This window comes from Melanostigma gelatinosum (assembly GCF_949748355.1).
Source record: "Melanostigma gelatinosum genome assembly, chromosome: 4".
NCBI classification, from domain to species: domain Eukaryota; kingdom Metazoa; phylum Chordata; class Actinopteri; order Perciformes; family Zoarcidae; genus Melanostigma; species Melanostigma gelatinosum.
Genome location: NC_136637.1, coordinates 26,330,457 through 26,347,529, shown reverse-complemented (window position 1 = coordinate 26,347,529; position 17,073 = coordinate 26,330,457). Strand labels below are relative to the sequence as shown.

The window sequence follows — 17,073 nt, the reverse complement described above, 5'->3', positions numbered from 1 at the left end:
AAAATAAGAACAGAAGGACAGGAAGGAGACATGGCGATATTCTGCTGATTCTGCACAGTGGATGATATTGAGAGTAAGAAGGATTTTAAAATGCATGAAATGTACAGAAGGAAGGATGGAGGTAGGATCATTTCTCATTGATCAGCTGGAGGGGCACGGATCAAGCTCCAGTGTTTCCCAATAATTGAGCCTGCTAGTTTCATAATGATCCGACAATTTGATCTTTCCAAGCCGATCGACACGAGGTGACTCGCGCCTCTGGCCGTCTGGAGGAAGGGTGCCGCAAAGCTCACCGATCTGAACGAGGAAATGAGCCCGTAAAGGGAAAGCAGGCGCCAGGAGAGGTCTCACTACGGGATCCTCTCGGGGCCATCCCCGCTCACCCGCCAACTTGAGGCTGCATGGCGTCAGACTCCACCCGTTGAGAAGTGTAAAAATATTGTCTGTTCATCATGAAACTGTAGTGGCCGTGATTAATGGGAAAAGCTGGAGCCTGGTCCTTGCCCCAGCTGATCAAAGGTAGAGCGAGTTGTCTATTAATTGGGAGTCGCATGTGTAAGTGTCCTTAGGCAAGATACTTAACCCCAAATTGCTCCCGAAGGCTGTGCCATCGGAGTCAGCACTTTTGCCACTGTTTGCATGGTTAGCGCTGTTAGCGCCGTTAGCAATGAGCCGCCGGCTCGCCGTCGACATGTTGAGAGGCAATCAAAGTCTCGGATTTCTTAAAGCCAAAGTCAACTGTGTTCTACATAATTAATAGGAAGTCATGAAAAGAATATTTCTGATTGAATCGTGTTTTCACTCGAAAATTTGAGCTGAATTAAACTGTCAGTCACACGCAACCCTGAAGCATTCTGTGAAGCTGGGAGGCTAGAACATGATTAGCAGCAGCACGCGGATCTCTCTTTTCTCTTTTGCAGCCTTCAAAAAGCAGCCGAGTCGTCTTTCTGTTCCAGCTCCTCACCTGTGGCAAATGGCTTCGACTGTATCGATGAATGCGAAACAAGACAAGAAATTACGAGTTGTTTTTTTTCTTGTTTACAGAGCCTGGTGAGCATGAATAGCATCCTAAATTAGAGCGCTATAGCGTTAGCAGTGAAATGTCATCGCCTAAACAATTCAGGGGTCTAATCACCGGCAAGTTAACTGTGAAAACTGTGCAGCACGCTGGCATTAAGATGCATTTACAGCTCACTGTGGCAGAGTACTGTATGCAACTTCATTGCGACACACCATTTCTATCCTGGAACTCACCCCCCATCATGTTTAATTTACTCTGAGTTACTAAACAGATGCTTGTTTGGAATAAATGCATTAGAAATTAAACTCCGGAATAATGAAATGGCAGTGTGCTGCCTGGTTACACATACTGAAGATTACTGGGTCCATTTGGACCCTTTCTAATCAACTTAAGCTGTTTGGTACGTGGCCTTGAGAGAAGCCTTTGAGTCACTGCGCAAGAGCAACTTATATCGGTAATATTTCAAATCTTAATTCTGACCATTACAGCATGACAAACAACACCACTGTAATTCCTTCCCTGTAAATGTGCTCCAAATCTCCGCACAATACCGTCTTCTGTTCCATAATGTTTTGAAGGATCTCCTGTCCACACAGTCGACACTTTCTGCTGTAGTCCGCTGTGCTGGAGACTTATTACTGAATGCTCCATGATTACACTGCCGAGGATTTTTGACAGTGAAATGAGACTTATTGAATAGCGTTGGGGCAGAGCTGGATTTTCTTTTGGAGCAACAAGACAAAGAAAGAAAATGATTGAGCTCGGGGAGGCAGAGAAGTAGAGAAAGAATGAGAGAGAGAGAGAGAGAGAGAGAGAGAGAGAGAGAGTGAATGTGTAGGAGACTGAGAACTGTAAGTTGATGTGCATACAGTCCTGTAGTCCTTGATAAGCCTGGATGGATGAAAGAGGTGCACCATTGGAGTTGGTAAATCATTGTCGGGGGGGGTGGAAAGAATACCAACTGCCTTGTGGTGCTCTCTGGTTTTCAAAATCCCCTTCTCTGTCTGTCCCTTTCTCAATCGTTGCGACAGCAAGGGAGTGCGGATGGAGGGAGGGCGAGAGATGTTGTGATGGAGGGAGAGAGGGTGCGATAGAGAAAAAAAAGCACTTGTCAGAAGGATGGGGAGGTTGCTATGACAACTACTCACACAGCAGGCTGTCAGTCATGTTTCATCGGCGCTTGGAGAGGAGGAGAGGAGTTAAGGAAGGATGGGGTTGGAGAAGGGTCATTTCTCCATCTGTCTGCTGAGCCGCAGTGTAAATTAGACTGTCAGGCTCGGAGATTAGGACAAATTATGAACAATATTAGCTCGCCGATAAAAGGGAACAATAATGAATGGATAAATATATTAAAACCAAATGAGATAGCATCCAGGCAGAAACAGGGGCCCTGAGAAGCCGTCCAGGTTTTCTCATTTGGAGGGGAAGATAAGAGCTGGAGAGAGGCAGTGAGGAGGGGAAGGATCCACCGTATTACCGCTCCAGCTACTGTAGCGTACTTCCTTGTCAAAGGAGAGGAAGAGAGAATCTAAATCACTTTGGAGCCGGAATACCAAACATTGTGGCTTCCTCTCCCTCCTTTCACGAGCCTATTATACTTCTCCAATGAGCAGGATGCCACACAATAACAGCGTCAGCATGTGTTCAAGCATAAAAAACACAGACGGAATGGAATTAAATGAATTAACCTTAAGAGATCACGGTGCTTAGCCAGTGGAATTTAATCCAATTTATTACATATCAGGATCTAACTCGGGTTGTGTTTGCATTAATGAGATGGCGAGTATGGATGTGTGTGCACATGCACAGCAGCGTATGTGTATAGGTGTGCCGAGGGCGTCCTTCCCACCCTGTGTACAGTAAAGGATCAGTGGTAGAGGAGGGAAAGACCATCGGGGGAGGGAGTCGGGTTCGGCACGGCCTTAGGGTGAGAAAGCCCCACCAAATTAACTCCTGAATAATGAGCCTTTTATGTGCTGCGTTATCACCGGGCGAGAGAGCGGATATGTATTTTGTCATAACGCTGGAGCCTCTTCAGGCAAGAACCCAGTTATTAGGTTCCGCCAAGCACACATTCCACTGAGAAAGGAATGTGGGTTGATGGACTAGTTTGTTTTTCCAATTTCTAAAGTAAATTAGCACTCCTGTGTGTGTACGGGTTGTATCTGCAGCTGTCTTTTGAAGTTTGCATGCTAACCTACAGAGTTGACGGCACAAACTGTAAGGCCTACCATGCACCGGCGCTAATGAGGGAGCTTATTAGCGCCGGTTCCCTCTCACAACTTCGGAGATGTTGCTTGGAAACAGCAGTGCAAAGAAAAGGAAAAACAATACTGGAGTTCTCACCGAAACAAACGCGGTATGGACTTCTCATGAAACATAAGAGATTTACAAAGCAACGTTTGAACATATATGAATGTTAAACATACTTTATTTCATCGTGATGCCGGCCAAGGTTGCCTGTAAAGTCAACAGCCACGTTCTGCATATATCCAGCCTATAATTCACTTCAGACATTAACAGGATGGACATGCTTCTTTTACCTCCAGCAGCACCTGCAGTGACACCGGCTTGATTTCGTGCCACAGTTTCATCATTTTGGTGTCAAGGCCGCTCATTGGCAGCTTGGCTGCGACCCATAAAAGCAGTCAGTAAAAATGCCACAGAGCGCCGCTGCGTGCAGGGGCCTTGATAGCCGTGCTGCAGGAACAGCACATCCTTGACTAAGCACCCCTCTGGGATGCATTCGGCTTCACTGCTTTCACATACATGTAAATAAGTACACATAAGCACACCGACACAAGGCCGCTCATACACGCATGGTCGCTATAAACTTAAGGCAATACACAAAGTAACCGTAAAATTTGATTCACACACACACACACACGGTCAGAGAAATAGAACAGCTTGCAAATACAAGCAGCTATACAACAGGCACACCTTCAGAACTGCACTGGAATCTGAAGCGCAAACACACATTGCTGCAGCGGGAGGTTGCGGTTGGCAACTGTTGCATATTAGTCAGGCCAAATAGCTGAGATCAAACTATAATGTGTTACCGAACAGCAGCCGCCATTCCAACCGTACACATTTCCTCCGCGCAGGCCCGACCTTAGTCGAGTCATCTCAAGAGGGGACCGGCAGACCAGTGATCATGAATTCTGTCTGTGCCGCTGGCAGAAAAGGGATGATGGTATTGTATATGACACCTGAAAGACTCACACACACACACACACACACACACGTGTTTGTATACGCACATGTGAAAACACGACATGCGCATACAGCACACACAGGACCTCGTGTTTGTCACTCGATATTCTCCAAAGAGCGCAGCGCAGTTCATGCATGAAGTGCGATCTAATGGCTGCTCTGTTCTACGCCGCTGGCCGGGGGATTTCAGCTGGATCCTGAGAGCCCTGCTGGAAGCCTTGAACACACAATTACAGCCTTCTGACTTGGCCCCCCCCCCCCTTCCCTAAATGCTCCATGTAAAAGCTCAGAGGTTTTTGGAGGTATAATTGTTGGCGTGCATGCGTGTCTTCTTGTGTTTCCCCTTTCTCTCTCTCTCTCTCTCTCTCTCCACTCTCTCTCTCTCTCTCATCTCTCTCTCTCTCTCTCGTCTCTCTCTCTCTCTCTCTCTCTCTCTCTCTCTCTCTCTCTCTCTCTCTCTCTCTCTCTCTCTCTCTCTCTCTCTCTTTCTGCACAGTGGCAGCCCCCCCCCCCACTTTAGAACACATGAGCTGCAAGGAGAGAAATAGAAGGAGAAACTGCTTAAAATATTTTATCGCCACCTATACGTCTCAGCAAATTTACCCTCAATATGATAACAAATGTGAAATATTACTCACAGCCTTGTGTCGAATTCAGTGTATTACGGCGGCGGTGATAAATCCTCAAACTGCTGTGCAACGTGTATACGTAGCTATACTGTATATAAACATTTACAATGTGCCAGCGCTATTTATATTCTCTCCCTTCATAACGCCATCTGAAGGGCACTTTGGCATCCGTATGATATGGATTTTCTCTCCCCCATTTTCCCCCCCGATCCCATTTATTGCCCGTCAGATTGTATTCATATACAGTAGAATGGGCCTTTTACCTTTGGCAGTATTTAACACAGCGCTAGCCTGTTTCTTAATTATTTTCTCATCGCTCCACTGACACTGATTCATGAGGGTAATGTTGGACACGCCCCCTCGGCCAGCCCCCTCAACCAACCCCCTCCTCCCTCCTCCTACGCGCACTTCTTCCTCTCTCTCCCTCCTTCTTCCTTACAGTAGAGTTGCTCTTAGCTCTTCCTTGTATCATCTCGCTGACATATTTTTCCTTGTCTGATTGTCCATTTTTCTCCCTCTCCTTCTGCCTTACTATCTCCATCTCCCTCTCCTCTTTTCTCTCACATTACCATGTGATTATCTTTGATAGCTAATGAGTTACCTTCATGGTAACGCATTAGCCTTCATGGTTGCTCTCAAGTAATTTCCTTTTTTCTTTCTCATTCGGAAGGTCAAAATTGACTACAGCAAGGACAACAAACTTCATTATACACCGAGCTAAACTGAGCCCCCCCCCCCCGATCTTATCGCGTTAAATAGAGAGTACAATGTCCTCACCTCTGACCAACTGCAATAACATAAAATAGAAAGCCACGCTGGAACAAAAACCTCTATCTGAGAAAAGACAGCGGTAAGTTTGACGGACCGAAAGCGTTTTTATATGCGATACCTAGAGATTACAGTAATAACGCTCAAGTACAGCAAACAAAAGCAATGCAATTAAAGAGAAATGCAGAAGAAAGAGATGATGAGAAAATGTGGAAAGAGAGAAATAAAAGGGAGGAGGCTTAGGAGATAGGGAGCGCGGGCCATGCCCAACTCCAGCTCAGGAGAGAGGGAGGATGTACCGGAATATGGGTTATCTCTCTGAAGCTTTGTCTGCAGGAGCAACTGAGCTGGCAGATGACTTTGCTGCACATGGACAAAAGAGGCTTACAGGCCACCCTGCATGTCAGCTTTCCCCGGCCAGAAGTGTGAGAGGCTGTAGGGGAATATAGGGTACGCTCCAGCACTCACCTGCCGAGACCTATACAGAGGCCTCGGTGGAAGTAAATTCAGATTTGCTCTACACATGCGACATCAGCCAGCAGCTTCATTTTGCATATTACTCTAGTTCAGTTCAGTGCATCTCTTTACTCTGGAAAGAAAAAAAAAACTGCAGCGCTAACAGTTATGAGAAGGGGAAATGCAGCACGAGGTGAAGTTGCAAAATACATAAATAAATACATAAGCCCTAAAGCATGTCACCGCTGTACTTTTATATTTCACCATTTCCATAATATTAGTTCGGAGCTCATCCGATAGCAGCCGCGATGCTGAACTTGGAGCCGTGCGCTGTCGTGTGCATGGCCTCTGTAGTGCTGATGTGACCGCAGGGGGGAGAGTCTAACCCTGTCAGTCACACTGACAGCCAGGCGGTCTCGTCTGTTCTTTATTGGCGACGGTGCACTTTAATTAGGCTCGAAGGTCAATCAGCACTTTTATAGATGATGTGATTCCACTGAAAGCATTTCATAATGCAGGACAGCGCAGTGTTACGGGGCCTAAGGCCAACACGGTGCTCCCTCACCCTGTATTCGCACCTCTGTTTTTTTTTTCCATGCCCTACTTGTCTGAAGGATCAGAACTAGTTAAATCACACATTTCCACAGAGCGCTGCACTGCTGAACTAATGAACTGCAGCAAAGGTTTCTGCAACATATCTTCTCTTATTACATCTATAAGAAAAGAAATGTGCGTGACATACTGAGGGATATTGCTTTCCTTCAGGTTCCTGACATAAAAACCTGACTTGTGGAAGTGTTGCCATCATTAACTTCTCTGGATGAAACAACACCATATGTGCTAGCAGGAGGTTCTTCTTTTGTAGAACATTTGCCAGAATTATCCACTGCAGAGAACATACAGTAATATGCTTAGACAATTTAACTATTCACTTCTTGCTTTCCTCCGCCCTGCTTGGATAAATGCATTTCAATTTTGCTGTGGAAACTGTTATGAAGCTCTAACACCAACAACCAAATTGGCTTCCTTGAATCGTCCCTCGCAGGTGCATCGTAAGCCACAATTGCACACTGATGTCTGAGCTGAGCGGCTTCATTGGCTAAAATATAAACTGATGTCGTGTATTCTTTTTTTTTTTTGTCATTTTCAATTTATATAACAGGCCCCTGAACTACAGTTTCTACTAAACCAAACACCTTTGTGTGTTCCAGATCGCACTTTCTACACTCTAATTAATTAGTGATGTTTCCATTGATGTGCCGCCGATTGTTGGCGGTCGTTATTTCGTAAAGATATGCAATTGGGAAAATGGTATGAATGCTTTCTCGTCGCCGCATCAGCGCTATACGCCTTTGGTTGTTAAACATGCTACTTATTGACTCAGCTCGCTATTAAATGATTGGCAAGCTGGTGTTCTTTCGAGGAACTCGCCTGGCTCTGCTAACTACCGTTACTCCTGACGTCTCCCCTGCTTCCTCCGGTAAACACGCACTCGGCTGAGGGGCCACCCTGGCCCCGGGCGCACCTACCTGTCGCGTCAGTTATGGTAGCTTCCTCTTTTGGATCCGTGCTCTTGGTAAATTGCCAGGTTTGGTTTTAACGGCTTGGATTACTTATAAAGCCGTAAGGGATTGTTAAGTGGATCGGTCATTAGCATAACCATTCAGAACTCAGTTGTTAGACATACATAGATTTAACTTTGTACTATCATGAGGAACATTTACTTTTCTTCTCTTCTCAACGGCCTTTCCACATCCCTTCACCCTGCTTACTTCCTCAATTTAACACAAACTGCACTCTTTCTCAGATACACCTATTATTATTATTATTATCAGGTTGACATTTGTTAAAATCACTTTACATTTGTTATGTAAGACATGCTGCTTTAAAATATTATTAGATTTCATCTTTTTAACTCTTTTTACACTTTGTGTCCCTTTAACTAATTTACAGGCCGACCATATATTCCTCATTTAAGGCTGGTCCTGGGATCTCAACTCTTTTTGACAATCTGCAGATAGAAACGTATAACAGACAAAAACTCCCCCCCCCACACATTGTTCTCTATCACACACGCACGCACGCACGCGCGCGCGCACACACACACACACACACACACACACACACACACACACACACACCTACACACACACACACACACACACACACACACACACACACACACACACACACACACACACACACACACACACACACACACACACACACACACTGCTCTGTCTCTCTTTGTCTCCCTCCTCCACGATCTTCTTGACAGCCATTTGTTTTCATTTCCAATATATTTAGCTTGATATTGAATGAAATAAATATCTATATATCGAACAAATCATCAAGAGGGGGGGGGGGGGGGGGTTCTCCATCGGATGTCAGTTTTCGCATTGCTGTTTTACTTCACGCATCAGATTTATTGGATTTGTTTATTGACACAGCCAATCATCTGGCGTCCCGGCATGCAGAGGAATGTAATGTAAAGCACACACTGTTGATGGAACTCTTGAACCGTGAGGCTCAATTTTGCATGCAGGAATGTACAAATGCAATCTATATCTTGGAATATGATAGCTATGAAGGAATGGAGTCATTTGGACCTGTCAAGCTAATGCCTAATAGCATTAGACCACAGAAAGGCTGACTTATTCCTCTCACCAACTTTGACCAAACTATCAGGCAGATGGCCTTTTCCTCTGGCTTTCTATCTCCTCCCAGCTCTCTCTCTCTCCCTGTCAAACCTTACAGTAAGCATTTTAATTCCACCTGACCTTTACTGATCTCACCCTGGCAGTTTTGCCCGTTGCTTAGGGCCAAAACAAAATTTAATTTGAATTTCAGCTCAGAATAATTTAAGATGATCCTTTCTATTCAGGGAGTCTCAACTGCGTTGTCGTTTGGGTGCTGCCAACTTATTAAATGGACTTTACGTCAGGGCCCTCTCGCTATTTCTCTCTTGCCTATGGGACTGTGAGATCACATACAATGTGATGCCAGTGTGTGTGTGTCGGGGGAGGGGGGGGAGGTTGAGCGAGGATAAGCCCGAATATTCACATGTATGCATGCACGCACGCATACACACACACACACTTTTGCACAGGAACGGACATGATCCAACTCTAAGACACTGAGCACCGGAGGGCTTTGTGTGCAGGGCTGAGAAATGCCATGTCAGCACGCACCACATGAAAGTTTAGAGGGGAGGGAAAAGCTAAACAGTGTAAAAAAAAAAAAAAGGGGAGCGTGTGATGAAAAATGCATGCGGGGGGACAGTGGCAGTTGCCTGCGGATCCTCTCCCCTCTTTATCCTGTTGTCTCTACTGACAGTGCTGCTTCCCTGACTGACCACACACACACACACACACACACACACACACACACACACACACACACACACACACACACACACACACACACACACACACACACAGAATTCAGAGAAACTGTACATACACTCAGTCTGAATGTTTGCCGCCATCTTAGATATCTTGGATTGTGTGGAAGTTTGTGTGGGATGTTTTTCCAAACTAACGCTTTACTTCGCCCCCAGCATGCTGTGGTTACATACAACGAAAAACAGCCCCCCCCCCCCCCCCCCCACACACACACACACACACAACCGCCATGTGAAGTTAGGAAGTACTCAGCACAAGTGGGAAAAATATCCAAACACTTCGGAGAGTATTTTGTTGTTTTCCTGGAACACAGCTGCCAGACAAACGCTACAGCGTTAGCTGCTAACCACCTGACTGAACAGCTAACGTGCGTTAGCCTGCTTGGCTAACATCTCCTTTCACATCCAGACAGGGGACTTCTTCCATACGTGTGCTTTTAAGATTTTATTTCAGAAAAAAATGACAGAGTAAATTAATAAAATCTAAACTAATTATGACTCATTTTAAATGTGCCGCCACTAGAGATGCACATATCGATCAGCCGGAGGTTTGTGAGTCGAGTTCAGGTAATTGATTGTTATTAACGCCTGCTGGCGTATCCTACAGTGTGGAAGTTTTGATGTAAATGCCATTAGGTGTGTTATGTTGCACCGGTTTTCTTCTGGGAGAGTACAACATGTTCGATAAAGTGGGATATGCTGCAATTCAGATGAATTCCATGTGTCCAGTAACCTGGAGCACTATTATTTTGAGATGTGTTTGAGTGAGAGAAGGTACTGTTACTGTTTTATTTTTGAACATAAAACAATTGAGTTTCAATGTTCCATGGAAGAAAAGTAACAGAAATGTGTGGATGCTTTCAATGATAGTTGTTCGAAAGAAGGAACATTCCAATCGGCAGGTCAGACGTTAAAAAGAAAATGAAAAAGAAAATGAAAAAAAAAATGAAATTGGTGAAGAAAATTGCAATCGGTGCCTCTCTAGAGGCAACACAAATATACTGCTACGAAGCAACATGTAAGACACGGTCGAAAAGCGCAACATCTTCTCAGAGCGGTTGATGGAGAAACCTGTTGGCTGTCGGTTCCCAGTCCGTTACAATCAAAGAACCAGTATTCTGCTCCATTCTCCCCGACAACCTTCACAAGATTCCTTAATCACACGATAGAAGTGATGTAACGGGAGAGAAACGCCGGCAATTAGACACCTGCAGAAGGACTCAATCAATTACAAGATCTTCTTGCCCACTGCAATCCTTTCACACCTTGCACTCACACGAGAGAGTGTGCAGATACACGACAGCGCATCTACTTTGTTGTTGTTGTTTTGTACGTACAGATATTTGGGGATTGTTTTCTTGAAGGTGCACACTGATGCCGGATGTCGGGTCGATCTGTCAACAGTTCCGTCTATGACTGTGAACACAGCATGTCGTCCTTTTTCACTCTACGACTGTCTCTCAGTGTTAATCTGCGTGAGCGGACCGTATTGACAGAACACATTACAGAGCTTTGGGGCGGGGGGGGGGGGGGGGAGATTCGGCATCAACACAGAAATAGAATGTTAAAATCGGTAAACCTCAGATTAGGCATGGACTTTGATGAGCGAGTGTCCACTAGACTTAACCCTGCCCTTTCAAATTAATTCATTACGACTTGTTTACAGAAGCATGCTCAAGGTAATGTTGCTGTGTGTGCGTTACGCCTACGTGTATGACGGGTTTGTCACATTGAGCTGGGAAATTGTTTTAATCTCCTCAGAGCTCCATCAGCAGTTTATCAACCGCGCCACCTTCACTGGGGGGGGGGGGATTCGGGGGTGCGTACCGAAATGACTGGCAGGAGTCAGAGAGGAAGGGGCGTCTGCATTTCAAATACCAATTGGCGCTGTCAGCGGAGCCCGGCGTGCTGAAGGATTATCTGAAATTAGTTCAGTTAATTCATCATCTTAAAGGGCAGTTGCTTTGCCGCTGATTAGTTATTGTACACACTTGTCAATTAAGGGTCCCTGGAGAATCCGTCCCACGAGGACCGAAGCCGACATCAAACGCACACACGGAGGAAAAAGAAAGGGACAGGAGACAGGCGGGGAATACAGAGAGGCGTGCTTGGCAAAGTAAAAATAAAAGAAGGAAAATACAGGTGAGGCCCGGCCGGCATCCAACGTGTTTCATGTTGAAATCTGTGTGAAATAAATGTTTTTCGTCTGATGTAAAAAGGTATCGCCTCAGAGTCAATTCAAAATGATGCTGCCTGTGTGCAGAGTGAGGAGGATGAGAGGCGGAGGTGGTTATAGATGTTGTGAATTAGAAAAATCAATGTGCAAGCCTTTGTACAAAGAGGCCGAGTGGAGGCCATCGCACTGACCTCTCCACGGGTCTCTATTCCCATAGTTACTGTTGCTACGATACTGGATTCAGCTCAGCACGCTATAAATGGCCGAATATAAATCCCCGTTCACAAGCCTTCCGACACAAACGGTTAATAGAAATGTGCGATGCGTCACTTGTCAGAAGACGAACATTTATTGTAGCAGCAGCTCATTGTTAGGGTTCAACATCTACAGTTGATTTTAACAAAATGTAGGATTAAAAGTAACTTTCTTTCATTAATTTATTAACGATATGATGTTAAAAAAAAATGTCCAGAGAATATTATGCCTTTTTCTTCAGTGGTTGTTCTTTGTCGTTTTGTTTTACCCCATAATTAATTGTTGAAGTGCTTTTCTGGTTAATCCAGCAACCAATGGAACATGTGCCAATTGTATTCAACAATACATCGTAAACACACTCTTAATGGACAAGAAATAGGCTTTACAAATCTGCATGTTTCTACACATTTACTGAAAATACACTAAGTCTGCGATGGACAAACTTTATGGTACGAATAAGTTCAGGAATGTCTAGGATGTATGAATGTTCACGTTCACGCTGCTTCGCACCGTCTTTGCTAAACATTTCTCACCCCTGCTTTCCAATATGGAAACAGGCAACAGCATCATTTGTCACCACTGATAATGCATTCCACAGTGGTTGTTAGTCCTCTTCCTGGGGACCCACAGTGCTGCTGGTTTATAATCCTATCGGCTCGTACCGTATCCTTCCATAAAGTTAATTACATCCACCTTTCATCCCAGGTGGAAACCAGTCCCCGATAAGGTGTTCAGAATGAACAGGCTACCTATTTAATCCTATTGGGTGTGGCATTCCTACTCCTCATTCACTAATGCTTTGTCCGCTTTCTTCCCCCGAAAAAGATCTCCTGTGGTGGCAGTAAGACATGCTCCTCAACGCCTCAGACATCTCCGATCGGGGCTCCAGGTCTCAATATCTTTGTACTGAAGCGATCATTTTGAAAAGGTGACTTCTAATTGAGTTATCTTCTTTGTTTTTCAACAGATTCCTTACTTTGATTTTCAGGGAGAAAACGACCTCCACTCACCTCACTATCACTGCAGTACCTCACCCATTCCCCAAAGGTAAACTATCTCAGGAAGCAATCCAACAAAATGTGACCCGATGTTCTGCACAGAGGGAGGGCAGATGGCACAGAAAGGGAGAAAGGGCTTCCATAAATGCAAACCAAATGCGGTCTATAAAACCACAGGAGTGAATGTAACCTTTTGCATTGGAGGACAGCGAAGCCAAAGTCAGAGCAGTCACTTAACGGTTCTGACAGTAACTGCTCTTCCCCATTAGTTTCAGGGCCGACTTCTGAAAGTAAAGGGGAAAGGGAGGAGGGGGGGGGAAATAAAAAAATACAAATGCCAGAAATGAAACAATAGAGTGTTTCTACAAGTTCCAAATCAATTTCCTCTCGCTGACCTGCAGTAACAAGAGAAATCAATGCAGCCGGGAGTAAAACATTCTGAATTGAGGGATGGCGATGGCTTCTTTCTTTTTCTCCCCAGCAAAACCAAAGACCATCTTTGTTTTGGAAGATCATTCAGTGACAAAAAAAAAAAATCACTCAGGTGTAAAATACTGGCACTTTGGCTGTCTGCAGAAGTCGGCACCAACCCAGACAGATACACTCTCCTCCAAGTTTGCCTCAGAGAAACTAGTACGTCACAGCTTTTAACCTCCACGTTGGCCCTGTGCACCGTGTCCAGTCCGGTGACAATAGGAAAAACTGTTACCGAAAAAGATAGACGAGCTAATTTATGAGCACAAATACAGACTAAGCTCAAGTGTTAGAGGAAATTTGCACAAATGTTAATAAAGAACGCAGTCTGTGGTTTCCCTCTACTTCCTATCACATGGTTTATTTGCACTGTAGTACCAGTGAAACGGAGCAGAGTGAGAGCTCTCTGACTTTCCTCCTGCCTTCGGCGAAACGCATCCATCACCCGCGTTGTCAACACAACAATCATGCCTGTTGGATGGTGGTGTGAACACCCTTTCTGGGTCTAAATGAAATCCTTGATCAGAGGTGTTACCTGGGATTAATGCAGGCCCTTCTATCGAACACAGGAGGCTTAGACAAGAAATCCAGCCCAGAGTTATAGCCACAACCTCTCTCTATAGACTTTAAAGATGTCGGGATAATAGGGAAACGAGAGGCAGAGAGCGAGCGCCGTCTCCATGGCAGCCGGTGATGGAGGCCCTGCCCTCTGAGACCATTAGAGCATCACATCTGGTCCTTCAGCGGCACTACTTTCTGACTTCTGAAGAACCAAATTACAAGTTTCACAGTGTGAAAATACATATAATTTAGAGAGCTAACACACATTCCTCACAAAGGATTGGTTTATCCAGTTAAGAGAGCCATCTTTCAAATCAATGTGACAGATTTAAACGCAATCATTGAGTCTGGTTAATCTATCCATCTTAAGTGATGCTTAATATTCTGCTTCACGAAAAGCCTCTTTTAAAAATAAAATTGTTTTACAGTATGCAGAGACTTGCAAACTTCTGGGAATAGGGTTTAAATAATAAATAAGGTGGAAGCTTTCCATGGGAATTAATGGGAATTAACGGGAATAAATTGGAAATATAGAGGTCAGCTGCTCAGGCTTAGAGGTCAGCTGCTCAGGCTGTATTGAGAGGAAATGGAGGAAGGTGTCTCTGACCACATAACAGAAAAATAAAAAGAGGCCAAATAACTGTCGAAGCGTGACAGTCTGAAAAAAATATATTTCCCTTTTGTCCCCTCTTGGAGCAAAAGAAGGCTTTCAAGTCCAGAGATTGCAAAATGTTATTTTTCATCTCCCTTTTTTTGAGGCACAAGGAAACCTGAAAAGCCACGGCTACAGCAGTTTAGTAACCGTCCTATTTCAAAATTGAGCTCTTTTCAGATGTTGTGAGCCGGTCGGACCTCCTGGGATGCTCTGCAGTGCACTGTGCGAGTCCCACCGCTTCTACGGGCGAGATGGAATTGTGGAAAAGCTTTCTTCTGTTTTTTAAAGTACGCTGTCACGTTCTTTACCAGCCGTACTTTGCCCCGGCACCATGCGGAGTGGCTATCCAGCGCTGCTTGACGTCTGAACTGTTCTCAGGTGAATAAGTCCTCCATCACACCACCACCCCTCCTCCCCTCTTACTCTCTTTCTCCCTTCATCATATTCTTTGGAATACATACCTTCAGCTGTGCATCGATACTCGCCATTATTCCTCCATGCAGGACAATTTTATCTCTCGCATGAATTTTTTTTACATATCGCTCCGCAACTCTGCGGTTGAATATATTACGTCGCTTTGGTCGGTAATTTCCAAGCCCGGAGACATGCAATCACTGTTTGGGCTGCTACGCGCCTTATCTGCTGTGACAAATAACTGTTGAGCGGCAGCAACAACAGCAGATTGCCATGCAGAACGTGGCCTTCACTGCAGCAGCAACGCTAAATGAAATAGCTGTGAAGAGGCAGCTGTTATAAACCAGTCACTTAATTTGCACCAGAAGAGTTTTCTTTCATCATATTAGAGCTGTTAAACAGGGCCGGGTGTCACAAAGAGATGTTGTTTCTCCCCTATGTGAAAACCCATCAGAAGAGCCTCCCACGACTATTGTCATCACTCATCAGTGGATGAACAATAAAGCTCTGGTGCTCCACACATCCTTGATCGCCATCTTAAAAAAACACCCCTGGGATTACTCCTGTCAGCCGGCGTGTGAAGTGTACATTATGGTAATGCAACCATCAGGAAAAATATTGTATTTCTTGATTGTTACTGAACCCTCTTCCCCACCTCACCCGTCTTCAGCTCCGAGAGACAATTTAGACTCGTCCTTGGCTCAAAGGCAGCACGACTTGAAATGCCTTTAGATTTGGTGCACACACACACATCAAAGAGACCAGGAGCTTATTTTCAAGTATTTTGCACCCCGAGGCCACGAGCTACTTCTGAGGCTGCTGTGTTCCCTGTAAATAGGTTTGGTTTTCTGTTCCACAGATCCCAGCACAGCACCGTCTACCAGAGGGCTGTGGGCAGAGGCCCCCGTGCTCTGCTATCACCAGGGTAAAAAAATAAATAACAAATCGCTGTGCATAACAGTTCTGCCGATTGCTTTCCTAAGGTGTTGATCAGTAATGCTCACAACAACTGAGCCGGGGCGAAGGCTTCTCGCCTTTGAAGGATCAAACTTCTCCTCCCGCGTTTGATGGCACCACCCTGTGATGTGCGAGACGTTTCTGAGCGCTCGGAGTCTCTTTTATCCCGTCTTCATCTTGTGAGGACGTAAACAGTGACGTCCTGTTCGGGATAATCCACAACAGTTATTCCACCACCTGATGCCGCTATACTGTCGTCACTTGAACGGCTCCAGAATATCTTGTGCATGAGGATCATTATGAGTGGACGTAGCTGCGTAGAACGTCACGAAACAATCCATTTAGCCGATACCTTGTTCCGGAAATGAAGCGATCTACAGCTGATTATCCTAAAAAGCTAAATGAGGAGAGAAGAGGAGGAGGCTGGTGGAGCGAGAGACAACGAGAGATTTCTGTCTATGTTCCATAGCTTCGTCTCTGGAGAAATAACACACACTCTGGTCAATCAGTGGGTATTTACAAGCGCTATAATGTCACTGAAATCCAACCATATACTGTATACATTTACATATCAGAGCAAAGGTAGTAATTGATATGTCACATGACATTACTCAACGTCTCTCTGGATACAATGCAGAGAGAGCCCTGGTGAAAATGTGTGAGATTCGGCTCAGCGACTACACTTTCGATTGTAATCGCTGAAAAAAAAACTGTCCCTGAATTGAATGTCAGAAACTCTCCCGTCCTTATCTCTTTCAAACAGCATCAATCAACATTAGAAATAATGGCACCTTCACTCGGTAGGGGAAATGTGCCTTTAAAGAGTCGTTGTAAAGTCGTTTCAGTCGGCTGTGTCTATTGCTTTGTCTAAGCTCATCCTTTCTGCAGCGATGCCCTTCCTCTCTGTAATGACTGCTGCCAGCCAGCACTTCTGATGCCTCGGAGTGCAGAGTATCATTCATAAGAAGACTGCTTGCTGTGATTAGCCCTATGCCTTAAAGCCATATATGAAAATTCATTTTAAATGTCCTTTAAAAACCCATAAAACATCCATGTTGACTCGAGGCTGCCAAGCTGTAGGGGGCTGCTAATC

General features: G+C 45.0%; 1 protein-coding gene across 1 annotated transcript in view; it reads right to left on the bottom strand.

The window, feature by feature from the left end:
- The window catches only part of celf5a (cugbp, Elav-like family member 5a), a gene marked incomplete at both ends in the record, with an annotated part of 186,367 nt that overhangs the window by 38,232 nt on the left and 131,062 nt on the right, over positions 1-17,073 (bottom strand). The gene's annotated exons all lie outside the window — the stretch shown is intronic.